The sequence below is a fragment of the Vespa crabro genome, chromosome 6 (genome assembly GCF_910589235.1).
Source record: "Vespa crabro chromosome 6, iyVesCrab1.2, whole genome shotgun sequence".
Classification (NCBI taxonomy): domain Eukaryota; kingdom Metazoa; phylum Arthropoda; class Insecta; order Hymenoptera; family Vespidae; genus Vespa; species Vespa crabro.
Genome location: NC_060960.1, coordinates 3237388 through 3255259, shown reverse-complemented (window position 1 = coordinate 3255259; position 17872 = coordinate 3237388). Strand labels below are relative to the sequence as shown.

General features: G+C 32.5%; 1 protein-coding gene across 7 annotated transcripts in view; it reads left to right on the top strand.

The window, feature by feature from the left end:
- LOC124424929 overlaps positions 1-17872 on the top strand; it is a 157578-nt gene that overhangs the window by 42777 nt on the left and 96929 nt on the right. The window lies entirely within an intron of this gene.

The window sequence follows — 17872 nt, the reverse complement described above, 5'->3', positions numbered from 1 at the left end:
CATCTTTTTTTCTTTTCATTTTCTTTTTCCTTTTTAACCAAGATCCCTCTTTTCTTCTCTCTTATCCGTATTTCTACTATCTATTCGCCTTGTTCACTATCTCACTCTCACTCTATTTCTTTCTTTATCTTTCTTACTCTTTCTTTTAGCTTCCATCATCGTGGTTATGCGAAAATCGTTGAAAACTTTTGTCCTTCTCCTTTTCTCGGAACCTCTCTCTGTCTTATTCACTCTCTTTGTCTCCCTCTTCACTCTCTTTCTCTCTCTCTCTTTCTTTCTATCTCTATGCCTCTTGGCAGATTGAACTTTACGAGTGTGAATTCGTAAAACTTCTTCACGTCGCACCGTGGAAAGGTGGAAAGGTAAAAGCCAAATGGAAATTGGTGGCTCTAGAGGTTTCAAACTGCACCGGTGGCTCTTCGAACATACGCAAAAAATTCATTCCAGACTTCGTTGTAATTCACTGCACTAGCCGCGGATATTTTTTCAAAAATTTTATCGGACTTTCTGAATGATCGATAGAACGTCGGTATTTTCTATGGTATTCTGTTGATATCTATTGTATTCTAAATAAACATCTATACTATTCTAAATAAATATCTATATTATTTTAAATTGGGATACATAATCTTGTCTAAATTTGAAATAAATATCTATACTATTCTAATAATTATCTATAAATTGGGATAAAATAAACGGAGTTGAAAAATAACAATGACTTTATTATTAATCCGTAATTGAATTAATTACAACGAAAGTTTGTTTTCTGAGAAGGATTTATTAAATGTAATTATTTTGAATGAGGTCTAAGATTATTAGGTTTAAGAAGTGAATATCGTTTAATTTAATTAACCGTGTTCTCTATTATTCATATCTATGCAGATATTTGTCAATAAATATCTATCTATTCTTTACTATATGGAAAAAATAATAACACAATAGAACAAGTAATTGGTGAGAACTAAACTATAGTATTCCATCGAAAAGAAGTGAAAGGAAAAATCAAGTAAACATTTCCACGGATTTTACGTGGTTTTTTATCTCTCTCTCTCTCTCTCTCTCCCTCTTTCTCTTTCTCATTTATGTGTGTTCTATACGGGTACATAGATTTTCTTCTAAGAAAGAAGGATGATAAGAAAGTGGAAAAGAGATGAAAGCTAGGAAAAGTCTGAAAGATCAGAAAGTAAGAAGGTAAGTTTGGTGAGAGTAGTAGAGACAGAGAGAGAGAGAGAGAGAGAGAGAGAGAGAGAGAGAGAGAGAGAGAGAGAGAGAGAGGTATGCTTACAAGAGCTCGATCGTAAGTTCGAGTGTTATCTCTATCGAGTCGGGCTTCTAGAAACGTACAATCCATTCAATCCTCTTTCTTCTTCTTTCTCTCTCTCTCTCCCTCTCATAAGACGCATGAAATGCTTAGAGAGACTTGATAAACGAAAAAGAGAAAGAGAGAATGAGAGAAAGCGAGAGAGAGAGAGAGAGAGAGAGAGAGAGAGAGAGAGAGAAAGAGAAATAAAACGAACGACAAAAGTAAAAAAAAGGAAAGAGAGAAGGCGAGAGAGAGAGAGAGAGAGAGAGAGAGAAAGCCTACTAGGAAGCCGTGGGGAAGACCCGTGAAAACTATCATCTACCCTTTTCTTTTTTCTTTTCAGCCGGCTCCACTTGCCCGCGGCGCTCGGTATATCGGGGGTTCAGGTGTAAATTAGAAAAAAGTGGAGTTTCACGGAAACTTTCAGAGTTATACCTCCTACCACCAACTTTCTCTCTCTCTCTCTCTCTCTCTTTTCAATCCTCTTGCAGCTGCAACCATGCCCTGCCGATCTACACGTATTTTTGTGTCTATGTATCCATGCGTGTATGCATGCGTACCTGTGTATGTGTGTGTGTGTGTATGTGTGTGTTTATGTCTGAGGGAAATAGAGAGAGAGAGATAGAGAGAGAGAGAGAGAGAGAGAGAGAGATACTCTCAACGAAAACAGACGCAGAGTATTCGATGAGTGCGAGAAGGAGACGAAATGGACGGAGATATATAGAGATAGCTCGTCGTCTCTTCGTAACGACACTTTAAAAGTTACCCAATGTCTCGGCTCGATAGAGATGTGTACATCGACATCTCTCGTGAAACTTTTACGGAAGAAAACTGCAGAGACTGCCTCCGAGCATCCGCAATCTAGGAGAAAATGATGTCTAAATTAAAAGACGCTCGGTGTACTTCGAAAAATGTTGATTCTTCATCGAAACTTTATCGTAGATACATTCACGGATCTTTTTTTCTATATTATTTGACAACTACGATTATATATTCTTTAAAAGTTTATTATACAATTGTTTCTTCATGATTAATTCGATGGAGAAGACGAGATGAATAATTTATAGGATAATGATCTATTAAAATGATTTATGTAAATATCGAAGAGAAAAATATCGATAATATTGTGCGATGATACAAAAATATAAAGTTTATTGAATATTCGAATAAAATGTGATCAGTTATTCATTATTTTCACTATTAAATAATTATTTAACTTTCGTATACGATATAATTAGATACTCGGATGAACCTTTTTAACATCTCGAAAATACGAAAAGTCTGGTTAGTTTATCATCATACGTACGTACGTATAACGAGGCCCTCTCGAAATTTCGTGACGTTAGATAGGCAGGCAGGCAGGCAGGCAAGCAACTAAGCAGACGGGAGAGCCCGTTTGTTTAAGCAGCCCTTTCAACCGTAATAATTCTACGCTTTGACAAGTAACCTCAGAGCTACGGTTTATTATAGTCGACAGTAGCACACATTCGTGCGAAAAGTTTTCCTAGTCGGGCTTATGCCAACAAATTTCACCGCATGGTTCACTTCTCTTCCTCTTCCTCTTCACTCTTCCTCTTTCTCTCTCTCTCTCTCTCTCTCTCTCTCTCTTTCTGTCTCTCTCTTTCTCTCTTTCGTAATAGTGAAAGGAATTGAGCTTTCTTCTATCCTCGTAAAACTTCGTCGTTCTCGAGAGTCGAACTGCTACGTCGACTTTATGAGACTTACCGAACGGAACAAAGAATTAAAGTAAAGCTTTGAACGTTCAAAGCCGAGATGAGAATCTGTCCGAGAGATCCTTTGCAAAAGATCGAAGATTGTAGATCTGAAACGATGAGAATCGCTAGTTCTTTCTTTTGGAGAATTTGAGAGAATCTGGCGTTAGCTGAACGTTCACTTAAAGTAAGTAAGTAAGTAAGTAAGTAAGTAAGTAAGTAAGTAAGTAAGTAAATAAGTAAACAGGTAAGTGAGTGAGAGAGGAAATAAGCTCGTTCCCTTTTCCGTAGCTTAATGCTCGGCTCACCGTATCACGCACTTTACTGGTAAGTTAGCAGCAAGTTGCCATCGAGTTTGTAAGCAAAGTTCTATGCCGCTCGTATACTAGTCCAAGCTGTAGGTTCGACCGCTTTGAGAGAACTTTGACACGTATTATGTTCGTTAAGTTAGCTACCAGTTCCCGCAGACCACCAGCACCACCTCGAGAACCAACCAGCAGCCAACCCATACGTGGCACGCTTCGCGGAAATGCGAACGAAACTGTTCGATTCTACTAATCGCTTGGCTTTCCTCTTTTCATTCCTTCCTTCCTTCCTTCCTTCCTTCCTTCCTTCCTTTCTTACAATCCTGGCCAAACTCTACGACTTTTACTGCTTCGAGTTACGTTGGTTGTTTCTCGTATTGCTTTCTCTACACTCCATCGAGCGATATTGTTCGAACTTTCCTAGGAAAATGGTCGCCGTATCTAGTTCTGTTAATCGATTTCGAAAAGTGACGTTCAAACTTCGAAGCTGTTCGCCCGGAACTAATGTTTTCAAATGTAATTATCACGTCGACGCGAGCTAAAGGAAGTTACAGCAGAGCGAACCTACCGCGAGGATAGATTTGCTTAACTTTTGTTACTTCAATGGCCGATCTTTGGAATATTTTACAGAAGTTAATGCGAATATTTCCTTTTCTTTTTCTTTTTTATATTTTATTTCCGTTTCTACGATTCTCATGATGATATTAATTATATTTTAACAAGAAAATATAATAATTAAATATAAGAAAAAACGAAGCATGAAGAAAATTTGTTTAACAATTATTTTTTATTTTTGTAATATTCATTATATATTCTTAAAAAGTTTGTTCTCTTACCGAATAAATTTTAAACTCTTTTACGTTCGTAATATATAATTTTTTTTTTTATGTATATATCTTCAGTTATTACAATTTCAAATCTTTACATTTATTTCATATAAGTATTTTATAATAAATATCGATATTGGACGAAAAAGTTAACTATTACGATACTATCTACGAACGCTCTTTACAAAGGGTCAAAGAAGTCTTTGATTCGATGGTAATTCCGATGTAAATCTAATTTCGAGTATACCTACCGATAAGAAGATCGTGTTCCTATACGTTTCTAAGATCAAAAGGTAGTCAGTCGCCTTTATTGGACATCAAATGAAAATACTTCAACTTTCAACAAATTTTTACCGCACGGTATATATTACAGATCCTTTGTTGGATAAAAACCTTTTTTACGAATACATCAATGAAATACCTCGATTGATACATTTTATATCAAATTTTTTGAATAGCTGTTCTAATGATTACGCGCAATATTTAATTCGCGTGTAAGCTAACGGGTTTTATGCGACATGAGTCCGGTCTAAAAGAAATCAATTCAACGAATAAAATTATTCGATAATCGCTTTAAAACTGACTGTATGTATATATATATATATATATATATATATATATATATATACACATACATAGCATATACAGTACATACCTATAGATATACCAATATATATACATACACAGGGTGTTCCATTTATCTCGAAAAATTGGAATATCTTGTGAGGGATTGAACCTCTTTTTTTACAGATTTGTTTGGCATGAAAGGACACATCATATGTCGCTAACTTTTTTTTGGCAGATAGAATAGTGATGGAAAGCACATTTTTTAATAAACAAACTGTACTTCTCTTTTCACAGTTCGACGGTATTTGTTGAAACAAATTCAACAATGTGCCATATAAGCCATTTATTATTATAAAATGACAAATCATATTATAAATTTTCAAGTTCCTAAGAAAAATAACCGCGAATTTTATGGTGTCTACTATTAGACTGTATATTGTAAACAAAGGAAAAATATTTCGTCAATGAAGATATTTCGAAGAATAAAAATAGACAAGAAAATCGTCTTTAATTTACAGCAGTATTATATTGTACTATATTATATATTAATATATCGCATTATATCGTATTATATTGAATTATATTGTATTATATTTCGTTATATTGTATTATATTTTATTATATTGTATTAACTATTTGTAATTATTAAATAATGCACTTGTATTTGTCAATGTATTACGAATAAAAATGAAAATAAAAATGAAAATAAAAATGAAAATAAAAATGCATCATATCAAACAAACCTAATATGTTCTTCATTAAATCCTATCATTATGCACCTTATTTAAAGATTAGCCCTTTTTAATACGAATTTCAGATATAATGAAAAATTTTCTAGGAAATCGAGTCCAAAGAGGGAACAAATTTCGCGTTATTCAGAATTTGAAATTTTGAATATAAGAACATAACTAAGTAATAGTTTCGAGATGGTTTATCATGCCACCACTTCATATATCATCTAAGTTGGATAAAAATCACGACTTGTGGGAGAAATTTTCACGCTTCCTAAAATTAAAATTTTTGAACAGGAATGAATAACTTACCATAAGTCGTCATGGCTACTTGATCACTATCAATATCCACCATAGGTGCCATCTCTTTGGATATCATGTGATTCTGTTACAAATCTTGATTTACTGGAAAAAATTTTTGCTTTTCAGAATTTGAATTTTTAAATAGGAGAATGTAACTTATCAGGAAGTGGCACATTTGGGCGTGTCACTTCCTCGTACGTTATGTGATCCTGTTACAAATCTTGATTTATTGCAAAAATTTTTGCGCTTTCCAGAATTTGAATTTTTAAATAGGAGAATGTAACTTAACAGGAGGTGGCACCATTGAGCGAACTACCTCTTCGTGAATTATGCGATCCAATTATAAATCTCGATTTGTGGGTAAAATTTTCACGCTCTCCAAAATTTGAATTTTTAAACTGAAGAATATAACTTATTAGAAGGTCGCGCTATTAAGTGTGTCATCTCTTTGAATATCATGTGAGCTTGTTACAAGTCTCGATTAGCGGGAAAAATTTTCGCGTTCTCTAGAATTTGAATTTTTAAACAGGCGAATGTAACTTATGTGGAGGTGGCATATTTGAAATATGCTATCTCTTTTGATATTATGTGATCCTGTTACAAATCTCGATTTGCGAGAAAAATTTTCTCGCTTTCTAGCATTTGATAATTTCAGCAGGAGAGTATAATTTACCTGCGAATTCTTTGAATAAGGATAATAATGGTAGTATTTAATGAACAACACATCTGATTTCTTTTTTACTTTTAGCATTTTTATTTTCATTTATATTCGTAATATATAATAATTACATTGTATTTTATAATTATATAATTATTAACTGTATCATATGAGTTGCACTGTAATATAATGCAATATAATGCAATACAATGCAATGTAATGAAATATAATATAATGGTATTTAATGTAATAATGTACAATATTATCTATAATTCATTATAATATTGTAAACAAAGGACAAACTTCTTATCTTACTTTATGTATCTTGAACTACTGCTCTATGTAAATGTAATTCATTTTCTAAGAAGTTTGACCTTTGTTTACTATATGCAGTCTAACAGACGTCACCCAGCGATAGGTATTTTTATTGCTAAGAAACTCTCACATTTATAATATAATTTATAACATTTTATGATATAATAATAATCAACTTCCTATGGTTCGTTGTTGAATTCATTTGACTAAATGCTGTCGATCTGTGCAAAGAAAAATATACATTAGTTTCATTAAACAAAGTGAATTTGACTTTGATATTTTCCCTCCGTTTGATCTACATAAAAATTATCATCATATTTTGTACTGCTTCATACCAAAATATTCTGAAAAAAATTGTGAGGTTCAATCCCTCATGAGATATACCAATTTTTTCAGATAAACGGGACACCCAGTATATATATACACATATACATATATATATATATATATATATATATATATATATACACAGAGAGACAAACACATATGCATAGATACATTTATTTATAAAAAGAGCCGTACAAGGGGAAAAAGTTGATTTTAATACGTTTTCCGAGTATTCGCGCATTGCTCGGCTGGTTGCGTTTAAAATCGAAACTCGTTTGAAATCCAGGATTAAGCGCTCGCAAATTTTGCCTCGTTAGCGTTTAAATAAAAGCCACATTCAGTGAGCGTGCGCTCGTGCCCACGACTGGGCAAGCATACCAACATGGCTGTTTTTAGTCGTTTTATACACATTTATGTATTTAAATCTTGTTGATGAAGGTGGAAGAAAATTTTTTGCTTGGAAAAGATTTCTTCTAGGAATTTCCTTTCCTTTTCTTTTTTTTTTTTACTTCGATTCGAACATTTTAAACTTCGCTACAGGAAATATTTTATTATTTTAATTATAAGAAATCTGTCAAAGATATATTTTGGTGTTTCTATTTGGAATTCATTCTGTATGCATATACGCAAGTACGAAGTTCCATATAATAATATTAGCTTTATTTGAAATATTTTTTCAAATAACAAATAATTTAGGAAATATAATGACATAGAAAAATTATGAATTATCCTGTATATATGTTAAATGTATAAAGATGTGTACGAAAATATTGGATTGCTGATGATTTTTTTACCGTCTCTATTAGACGAAAGAACAGCATAATCCTCAAGTCTGTTAGTACTACTTTCTTCTCTCTCTCTCTCTCTCTCTCTCTCTCTCTCTCTCTCTCTCTTTCTGTCTCTGTTTCTCTTGGATGTGCCCTCAGTGAATTCAACTCCTTGATCTAATAAACGTAGTTGACACGGAAGGTTAAGAGGCCATGTTGCAATTTTGTCGAGCTTTGCCGCGACCTACGCGCTTGTATAATTCGACGCTTTTCACGTACTGCGAAATTTGACGATGAGCATCTCTTTCCTTCTCTTTATTTCTTGCTTTGAAAGAAAGGAAGTAAAAAAGAAAAAGAAAAAGAGTAAAAAAAAAGGAAAGAACTAACCGGTGAAGTTAAGATGTTGTGTTTTAATATCAGGAATGAAAGGAAAGAGTGTAACTATATCGTTATTAAAATGTTTAAAGATATGAAGTAAATAAATCACTGACGAAGAATCGTGCAATTAATGCATTATACTTTAATCGATTTATCTATACAAACCAGTTTTAAGAAAAACAGAATTTATCGTAATTTCACTAAAAGAAATGATAACAAAATTTCAAAGAAAGTATAGAAAGTAAAGAATAATAGTTAAACAAATTTGTCTTTTAGTTTTCTTTCTTCATCTTTAATTATTATTTTATTATTAAAACATAATTATATATATTTATATATCATCATGATCTTCGATATTTAAGTATAATAATGGAGTTGCGAAAAAGGGAGTTAAGAGATATGAAAAAAATTGTCTACACATCTTTAAAGAGAGTGGAGAAAGAGAAAGAGACAGAGAACTGTGAGCTCCTTTCAAAGCTAATGTTATAATTAGATCAATAAAATTAATAAATTAATTTAATTGTCTCCATTAACAGTGGCTTTATCATTAATTGTCACCTTTCTTTTTTTTTATTTCTTTACATACGATAACTGAAGTATCATTTTTATTATTTTTTACATTTTACATGTAATGTAAAATAATCTTATGTCTAATAGCAAGCATAATTTTTTAATGCCTGAATTTTAAAGGTTTAATTATTACAACGGGAGTTTCCTTTTTTGTTATTATGTAATATTATCTTTGTTTACTTATAAAAGAAAAAATGATGAATGTGAAATAAAATATATTATTCATACTCATATTAATCTAATGAGTAGATAAAAGTGGACAGTCGAATAATAATAAAAAATATATGAAAATTAACGATGGAACTGTAATACATGATTGATTATTAATGAGCAACTTTCATTAAACGAACATTATTAATGAGATACTGATGATGAAAAACATAGGAGATATTTAAACATTACGATGAATAGAATTACAATTTTCCAAATAAACCAGGATGCAATAACATTTTTAAGAATTACAAATGTTACTGCACGTTTTTTAGCAAGTTAAATATGCAATTTGTCAATTTACGAAAAGTCAAATGTCATGGGACAGAAAATAAGCAAAGAATATATAAAAAGTTCATATGATAAGATCGTATTCGAATTTATATCAAGCGAGTTGATATTCGTTGCCGATGGCGACGATCGGAGCACATCACGAGTAAAAGAATTCTATTCTTATACAAAAATATTTTTATTCTTTGTTTCTACCTTCCAGCACTATAAACATTTTCAAACATTTTCGATTGTATCGTTTTAAACAACATTATTATAAAAGAGATGCTAATTAACGAAATATGCGAGAGCATAGACCAAGCTTTAGTAGTTGATTTTTTTCCTTCAACAAATAAATCTTTATTTTTCTATTTCCTTCACGTTTCCCTATATTTATCTGTTTTAATTTTAATATTAGAAAATTCCCACACGTTCGATAATTCGAAATGTGTCTGTGTGTATGTTTTATTTCTTTTTCTCGAAAAGTTTTAGCCAGAAGTATGTGGAATGAGAGTTAACGAAATTCGTTTTTCAGTAACGTAACTAATCGATATGAGGAATGGAAAATTGGAGAAAAGTTATTCTGGTCGTTCACCAACGATACGGGTAGAAATAGAGAAAAAGAAAGATAAAAAGGAGAGTTGATGGCAAGCAAGGGGAGAGAGGTTGAATGAAAGAGGGAGAATATCTCGAGAGCAGCGGCAAACAAGCTATATAAATTTCAATATGTTTGGGTCGCCATCAATTTCATGCTAGTTGTCAACGGATTCGATGCTATTGTACTATTTTTACTACTACTACTAGTATTATTCTTATGTAATACTTCTTTGTCTTTTTCTTCTCTCTCTCTCTCTCTCTCTCTCTCTCTCTCTCTTTCTTTCTTTCAACCTCATTCCTCGTCTACGCGTTCGCATATGGCCTATGTATGATCTATGTATACATATACATATATACTGAATATTCAAAAATTCACGAGCATCTACCAGCTTACGTCGCGGAAGAAAATATGCGAGGCTTAAGTGCATTCTTCCTCGAAATATATGTATTTTGCTCGTTCAACTTCCGAGGCCGTTACTTCGAAAACTTTTCGGTTCTCTCGATGTTAAGGGACGAATTTAAATATTGAAGATATTCCTTCAAAAGATATGCTCTTAAAATTGCGAGTAAATGGTTGTATATCGTTCAGTTATTTGGGTGGAGAACTTTCTACTTCTACTGTTTACAATCGATAAATTAAGAAATATAAATTAGGTATAATGTAACAAAATGAAAAATGAAAAAGAGATAAATAACCGATAAAGATGTGAATTAAGTGAAACGAACAAGAGAAATGAACAATTAAAATATTCTAAAATATTTTACAAACGACATCAATAGCAAATAAATTAGTTGTATTATTTATCAATCTGTATTCCGATTCTATTGTATATCTTCACCTCGCTTTTGCTTTCTACGAAAGGGCCTTAGAACAATCCCAAACTTTTTACGACCATGGCAGCAGTTACTTCGAGTACTCTTAATGCAGTTTTCTTGTCAAAGAGAGCTCGATCGTTACGCTTCATTTTCTTCTTTTTTTTCTTTTCTTTTTTTCTTTTTTTTTTTTTTTATTCTACCCTCATTTACCACTTACCCACCAAAATTGTCTCGCTGTAATTCTCAGAATTAGAGAGCCCGTGATATCCTTCCCGATCGCTTTCGATGAAAATCTTTTTGAGTTGAGTTCTTTTTTCAATTGGAATTACGATAAATGTTACAGCAATAATATTTGTAACATTCGTATCACGTGATTTCACTTGGATTTATCGACGATAAATAATTAAAATGAAAATAACAAAATTGAATGAATGGGAATAGAGTCCGTTTTATTATTTCTTTTTTTTTCACAAATAATATTATTTCAATAAGTCCTTTCTTGTTCGATCATCTCGTGTTTTCTTAATATTTGTAAAGGAGAACTCCTTGAACGTAACACCATAATATAATGTGATAAATATAAACATAGATAATATAGCTTCGAATTGATATCTTTTGAGACTAACTGTTGGTATAAGAGAAAAAAACAATAAAGAGAAAGAGAGACAGACAGAGAAAAAGAGAGAGAGAGAGAGAGAGAGAGAGAGAGGAAGAGAGAGAGTGTGAAGCGGAATGACGAAGAGGGAGAGCCTCGAACGTGCGAGTGAAAGAGAAAGAGAGAAGGGTGTGTATGGAGTGATATTGATTTTACAGCAACAAACCAGTAGCCGCATTTCGTAGAGCAGGCCTATATATAAGGACGAGTTCGATGTTTAATGAATTCTAAAAGCTTTCAAAATTTTCCCGAGCAAAAATATCAAGTAGTCGAATAATAAGTGGCTCGAGTGTTTTTGGTTGAGGTCTTCTTGAGAAATCGATTTAAAAGAGTTAGCGATAAACCACGTTATCCTCTCTTCCTCTCTTTCTCTCTCTCTCTTTCTTTATTTTTTTTCTTTCGTAAGACGAAAAGCTAGAGGGCCTAGCCAACCTTATCGTAGGGTGTGGGCCTTATCGAGCTTTACAGGTCGATGAATACGGGTGGGCTGGACTACACCCCAAACCGTGAGAAATATACGTTGCTCTCCCTCCATCTCTTTCTCTTTCTCTTCGTAGTAATTTCTATTTTATTTGAAAGAGAATGAAAGCCAAAGTGCGACGATGCTGGTGGTTACTGTGATAAAAGTCGAGATTGAAAATACTCTACATTTTTTAAATCGATTACACAACTGTTTTGAAAGTTTTAGAATGTAAAGAAAATAAAAAGAAAAGAAAAATAGAAGGTAGATAGATAGATAGATAGATATATATATATATATATACTTAACTTAATTTCGATTTTCAATGTTAACACGTTAATTACCATGTAATTTTTAATAACTCTTTAGTCGATTAAATTGCTAAATTTTTAGTAGGACAAATATACAAAATCGTACAAATAAACTAATCCTATATAATAAAGTTCCACTTTTATTTATATTGTTTTTATTAACTTCTAAATTAGCAAAGATGAGTTTTATTTGGTTATTAATATTCGAAAAAATTATTTACCTATACATGAACATTTTATATATTATTTACATATTTTTACATATTACATACATATTTCATATACACATAAATAAAAATTTGCATCGTTCATGATTTTATTATTTTAATTTTAGTAGAAAAGATAATAGTTAATATATAATAATTATTAATTGTTGCATAATGAATTTTTTAAACTGTCGTCTAATTATTTGCATTATTTAAGATTTTTTATTCGGCGGGACTTGACTTACAGTAATTAATTTCGAAATAGTGGGGTATGGTCATACGTGACCATTGGGATAGTCAACGTGTTAAACGCGCTTCTCAGTGGATCGAATGACTTAGCAAACGAAAGTGCCAGGAATGAATCAGCTGGAAGATCCCTTTAGACATTGAATAGGGTGAGAAATTAAGTCCTAGCTTGGAAACGGTGAAAACGGAAATGGAGCTAGGCGGCTAATAAGGAGATTATATTAAGCGAGATTTCCCGCCGATGTTAAGTCAGAATTTCCTGATCGAACTGGCTGAGAATTTATCAGCATTAATAGGGGATCATCTAAGCGTGTTCAATTGCTGGAAGATTTGCCGCGTGTTATCAATCGAGAAAATGAGATAAAAAATGGCCAAAATTAACTTCGTAAATTTCGTTTAGAAGATTCCTTTATTTTATTTGCCGTAAAATGTTTTCTATTTATTGAGCTATCTGTTTAGCAAACCCAATGATTTTCGTTGTTTCAGAGTAAATACGAAAGGAAGAAGTTACTATTGTATGGTTAACATAATGGATGTATTTTACGAAACAGAGGAACCTTGTTCAAACGAAGTTTCTCCTTACGTTTATATTGATCAACGCTTCGTGAGAAACACGTAGTACGCGTGGAAAGTTTTGAGATACTCTTCTCCGTAACGAAGCGGGAAAAGGTTCAAAGAGCTAAGGTAACCTTGATAAGAAGCTTCCGAACTTATAGTTTTCCATGAGATGTTAATAACTTTCAACACAGTTTGTACAGCTAAAGCGAAGATATAACATTTTTAAAGTTGTAACGTAGAAAGTTATCTGTTGATATTAGCGATCAAAAAATAAACGAAGAAAAATAAAATTGTTATTATTTATAGAGAATAAGTTATCGAACCTGTATTCCTTCTAAAGAATCTTCGAAAAGGATTTAAGGACTGTCTTTTTTATAAATATCAATAAATATTTGTAATACCTATTTCCTTCTTTTTTACATTTATATATCTTCATTATCATGCATTTATTTTTATAACAGAAATAGACTATCACGTTTAATTGAACTGATGCTATTCTTTGATCATTGACAGAATTCATCTACCTTCGTATCCTTATGCTTGCGCATGAGTGACTAGAAACGCATTTGTAGAGTACCAATATGTCGACGAGCTTTGAATCGTTACCTACAGCAAATCTGGTAATCGATGAACCCGTCGATGATGTATCTAACTCAACTATAATACTAGGTATGACGCAGCTAATCTCCACCTGTCTAATCATCTATCGAATTCAAATGAACTCATCGATCATTATTCACATCATCTTCCTTATCATCATAACCATTGTCATTGACATCATTCGTTAACATTAAATTTTCCCTATCTTCTATCTCATATTAAAAATTCTTTAAAGTAAACTAATCTATATTAAATGTCTACTTGTAATATAGATTACAAGTAGATATTTATATAAATGTTATTATTATGAATGTTAGTCATTGATGGAAAATTGAAAATAGATACGAAGGAAACCCATGATATAAGCCATTAAATAATCGAACAAAATAAAAATGATGCATAAACATAAAGAATTAATTATTATATATTATAATGAATGTGGAATTGATTAGAAAATAATATTAATGATAATAAAAATACTACACATATGTGTACTTAACTTTGTAATAATTGATTACTTATGAGTATCTTTAATATAAAAAGTATTTTAAATATTTTTTTTCTTTAGTTAGAGAGTATTATATTTGTGTTAAGGAGATAAGATAAAAATCTTTGAAAAGATTAAACATCTTTAAAAAACTTTTTCACTCGAATTTATGATTAATTACGATAAATAAGATAATTAACGATTCTTTTTCTTATTATTAAGTCAAAAAAACTTTTCAACGAGGCATGAAATAAATCCAACCGCGCGACATCTTTTTCGACTTAAATCCGTTCGTAATCCTTTTGTGCGACATCAGAAGGCATCAATGAACACCAGGCGAGACACACGCGTTCGATCCTTGGCGCTTTTCCAACATTTCCAGTTAGCTGCGTTTACGACTCACCGCTTCGTATGACTCGTGCTCGCGCCTATGGTTCCGTTGATAACCGATCCAGTCTTTTTATTTTAATTGACTTCCGTACTCGAGTTTCTTTATTGTTCTTTTTTTCTCTTTCTCCATTTTTACGATCTACGATCACAATACGATGGAACAATTTTTTAATTGGAGTTAAGTATAAATGCGATAAAAAAAAATCCGCCATAGTGTCTATTTTATAATTTTTTATAATTTTATTTATCGTTACTAAAATGGTACGAGAAACAACTTTGAGAAGAAACAAATTCTACGATTTATAATCGGAAATAGGTATTTTAAAATTTTTCTTTCGAAACTTAATGAGCTAATGAGCAAAATCGATTTCATCTTTCAAGCTTACGATAAAGTCTTTTCTAAGAACAGAAATTAAAGAGAAAAACAGAGTAAAAAGCGTGAAAAAAAAGAGAAAGAGAAAGAGACAGAGAAAGTAGAATTAGACGTTCGTCAAGATCGATTTTTCTACGTAGTGACGTGACGCAAACGAGAACTCGCTGCCTTGAAGTTAGCGCCGGAGTTAATCCAAAACGAATCAATGTCAGCGTCGGATTAAGGGAACGCATCTGGATGGACGAAAGAATAAGACGTAATCCTTCTTTATGTCCCCTTTTTCTTCTCTCTACCGGGCAACCAGTCTACCAGTTTACCGTGTTCTCTTTGCTTCTCACCTATAAGACATTTTCTTCTTGTTCCTCCGAGTCAGCGATCTTACGCTGATCGTAGTGTACTTTGAATTTACTGCTCTAGCCAGAATATCGACTTTTACGAGTCAGGGTTAAAGTACGTTGGAGTTGGAACGTTCACTAGAAGATATCTTTAAGTGAATAAGAGAAGAACAGAGAGAGAGAGAGAGAGAGAGAGAGAGAGAGAGAGAGAGAGAGAGAGAGAGAGAGAGAGAGAGAGAGAGAGAGAGAGAGAGTACATAAGATCCGAGAATATGTAGGCATTGATTGGATTATACCATTAACTATTCTCTAATGACCGATTTTCACGTATCTTTCTCTCTTTCTCTCTTTCTCTCTCATTTTCTCTCTCTCTCTCATTTTCTCTCTCTCTCTCTCTCTCTCTCTCTCTCTCTCTCTTTCTTTCTTTCTCATATACTCTATTTCATGAGAAATCTATCGTGAATTGGGTGTGGCACATCGATTAGCGACCGATGTCACCGTTGGGTTTTACCTACTTCACTGAGAACGTGACGTTTTCCACGTTACGAGTCCATTATTCCGGTCATATCGCTTGTTCAGGGTGTTCAGGTGTCTTTCAGCCTGGTAGTCCGCACGATCGCTCGTTTAAAAGCTTTCGATGAAACGGTCCTCGTGATTCTTTGCATCTACTCGATAATCTTCTTATTTTCTTTTCTCATCTGTGATATGTCCTGATTAATTGTGAATATTCTTTATTCTTAAAAGATTCTTTAAAGATTTCTTAAGGGAAAAAAGAAAATATAACTGAAGAAATAGCTGAATTAGTCGTCGTCATCGTCGTTGTCGTCGTCATTGTTATATTATCCATTGTACACGTTTGACGGTTGAGTTCCTTCTATGAACCCGGTCATCATCCATCAAGCGGATGACGAACAAACACGGAAAGCCGGTGGCGGCACGCTTGTTTGAACGTTCCCGTTGAATTATTGACTTTCGTAAATCAGGTTATCGATTTCACGGACTTTCCAAAAAAATACACAGATCGTGCGTGGACGATACAGACCGGAAACGAGGACAATTTTTATTTTGTTTTCGCAATGCAAACCGAAGCGTTCAACTGCCTTGTCCACAAAATTGCAAAGGATTTCGTTACGCAAATATTTTTTATTCCCTACTCTTTGCTCTTTTTCCTTTCTCTCTCTCTCTCTCTCTTTCTCTCTCTCTCTCTCTCCCTCTCTCTTTCTCCATCTTTCTATCTATATATCTCTATCTTTTTCTCTGTTTAATCAATTACGAATTACTTTGTTTTCTTTGGTCTTCATGATAAAAATGCTAATTTACTTTTCAAATCAAAGATAATTAATAAAAGAATGTATACTTTGTAATAAACCTTTGAATAGCCGTTTATTATTATATTATATTAATTTATAATATATAATTACTTATTAATTCTTATTTATATTTTTTCTTTTCGACTTTATTTATCATTCATATTTATAAAGAAAAAAATTTGAAAATACCGTCTATGTTTATTACGTTCATCAATTTCATCATTTAAATTAGACTTTGCTTTCGGATTTTTGATTGAAAATTGCGACGAGAATTGCTATTTCGGCAAAAAAATCCGTCGAAGATCACGCAACGAAAAGGTACTTTCATTAAAATTAATTACGACGTAGACCGGCATTCGACGAGCGGTAGGAAGAGTGTAAGCCGGGCATCAGACTGAGGTTTGAAAAGTTTGCTTGGTAACAAATATTCCCCTCTCTTGTTCGTTACACGTTCATTCGATCTTTTTCTTCTTTGCCTTTTTTTTTCAAGCTCCGATCCAAAAATACGAATAAGTCCGGAAATTCTGAAACAGGAAAGAAAAAAGATAAGAAAAAATATATTCGTATAAACAGTACTTTGAAAAGATAGTTAATTTGATGAAAAATAAGTTGTACGTAGATAATTGTTTATTAAGTAATTGTCGATTAAAATCTTATAAATGAAATATTTATATACCTATTACATACGATCGTATCGATACACACACACACATGTACATACATACAACATACATAAATACATACATACATACATAAATACATACATACATACATACATACATACATAAATACATACATACATACATACATAAATACATACATACATACAAACATACATACATACATACATACACACACACACACACACATCATCATCATCATATGTATGGCAGTAACTTCGAGTTTACAAAATCGGCACATTGTGTAATGTGGGACGACATTGTACGAAGGATAATGAGAAAGATTTTAATGACAGCTTATTCGGAGCGTACGCGATGCCTGAGAGACATGCTGTTGAAAGATTGAACTAAAGTGAGCTACATTTCTACGTTTTTTCCCTTTTCTTCTTTATCCGTCTGTCTTATTATATGTCTGTCTCTATCTCCCTCTTTTTCTCCGTTTCTCTGTCTCTCATCTCATGAAAAAGGAAGAAGTATATCAAATAGGAAAGTACGAGTGTTGAATAGCATCGTACCAACACAGTTGATCATTTTTTGAGAATGAAAATTATTATAAATTTTGTATCATCCTATATAAAATATATTTTCTTTCGTTCGTAACATCT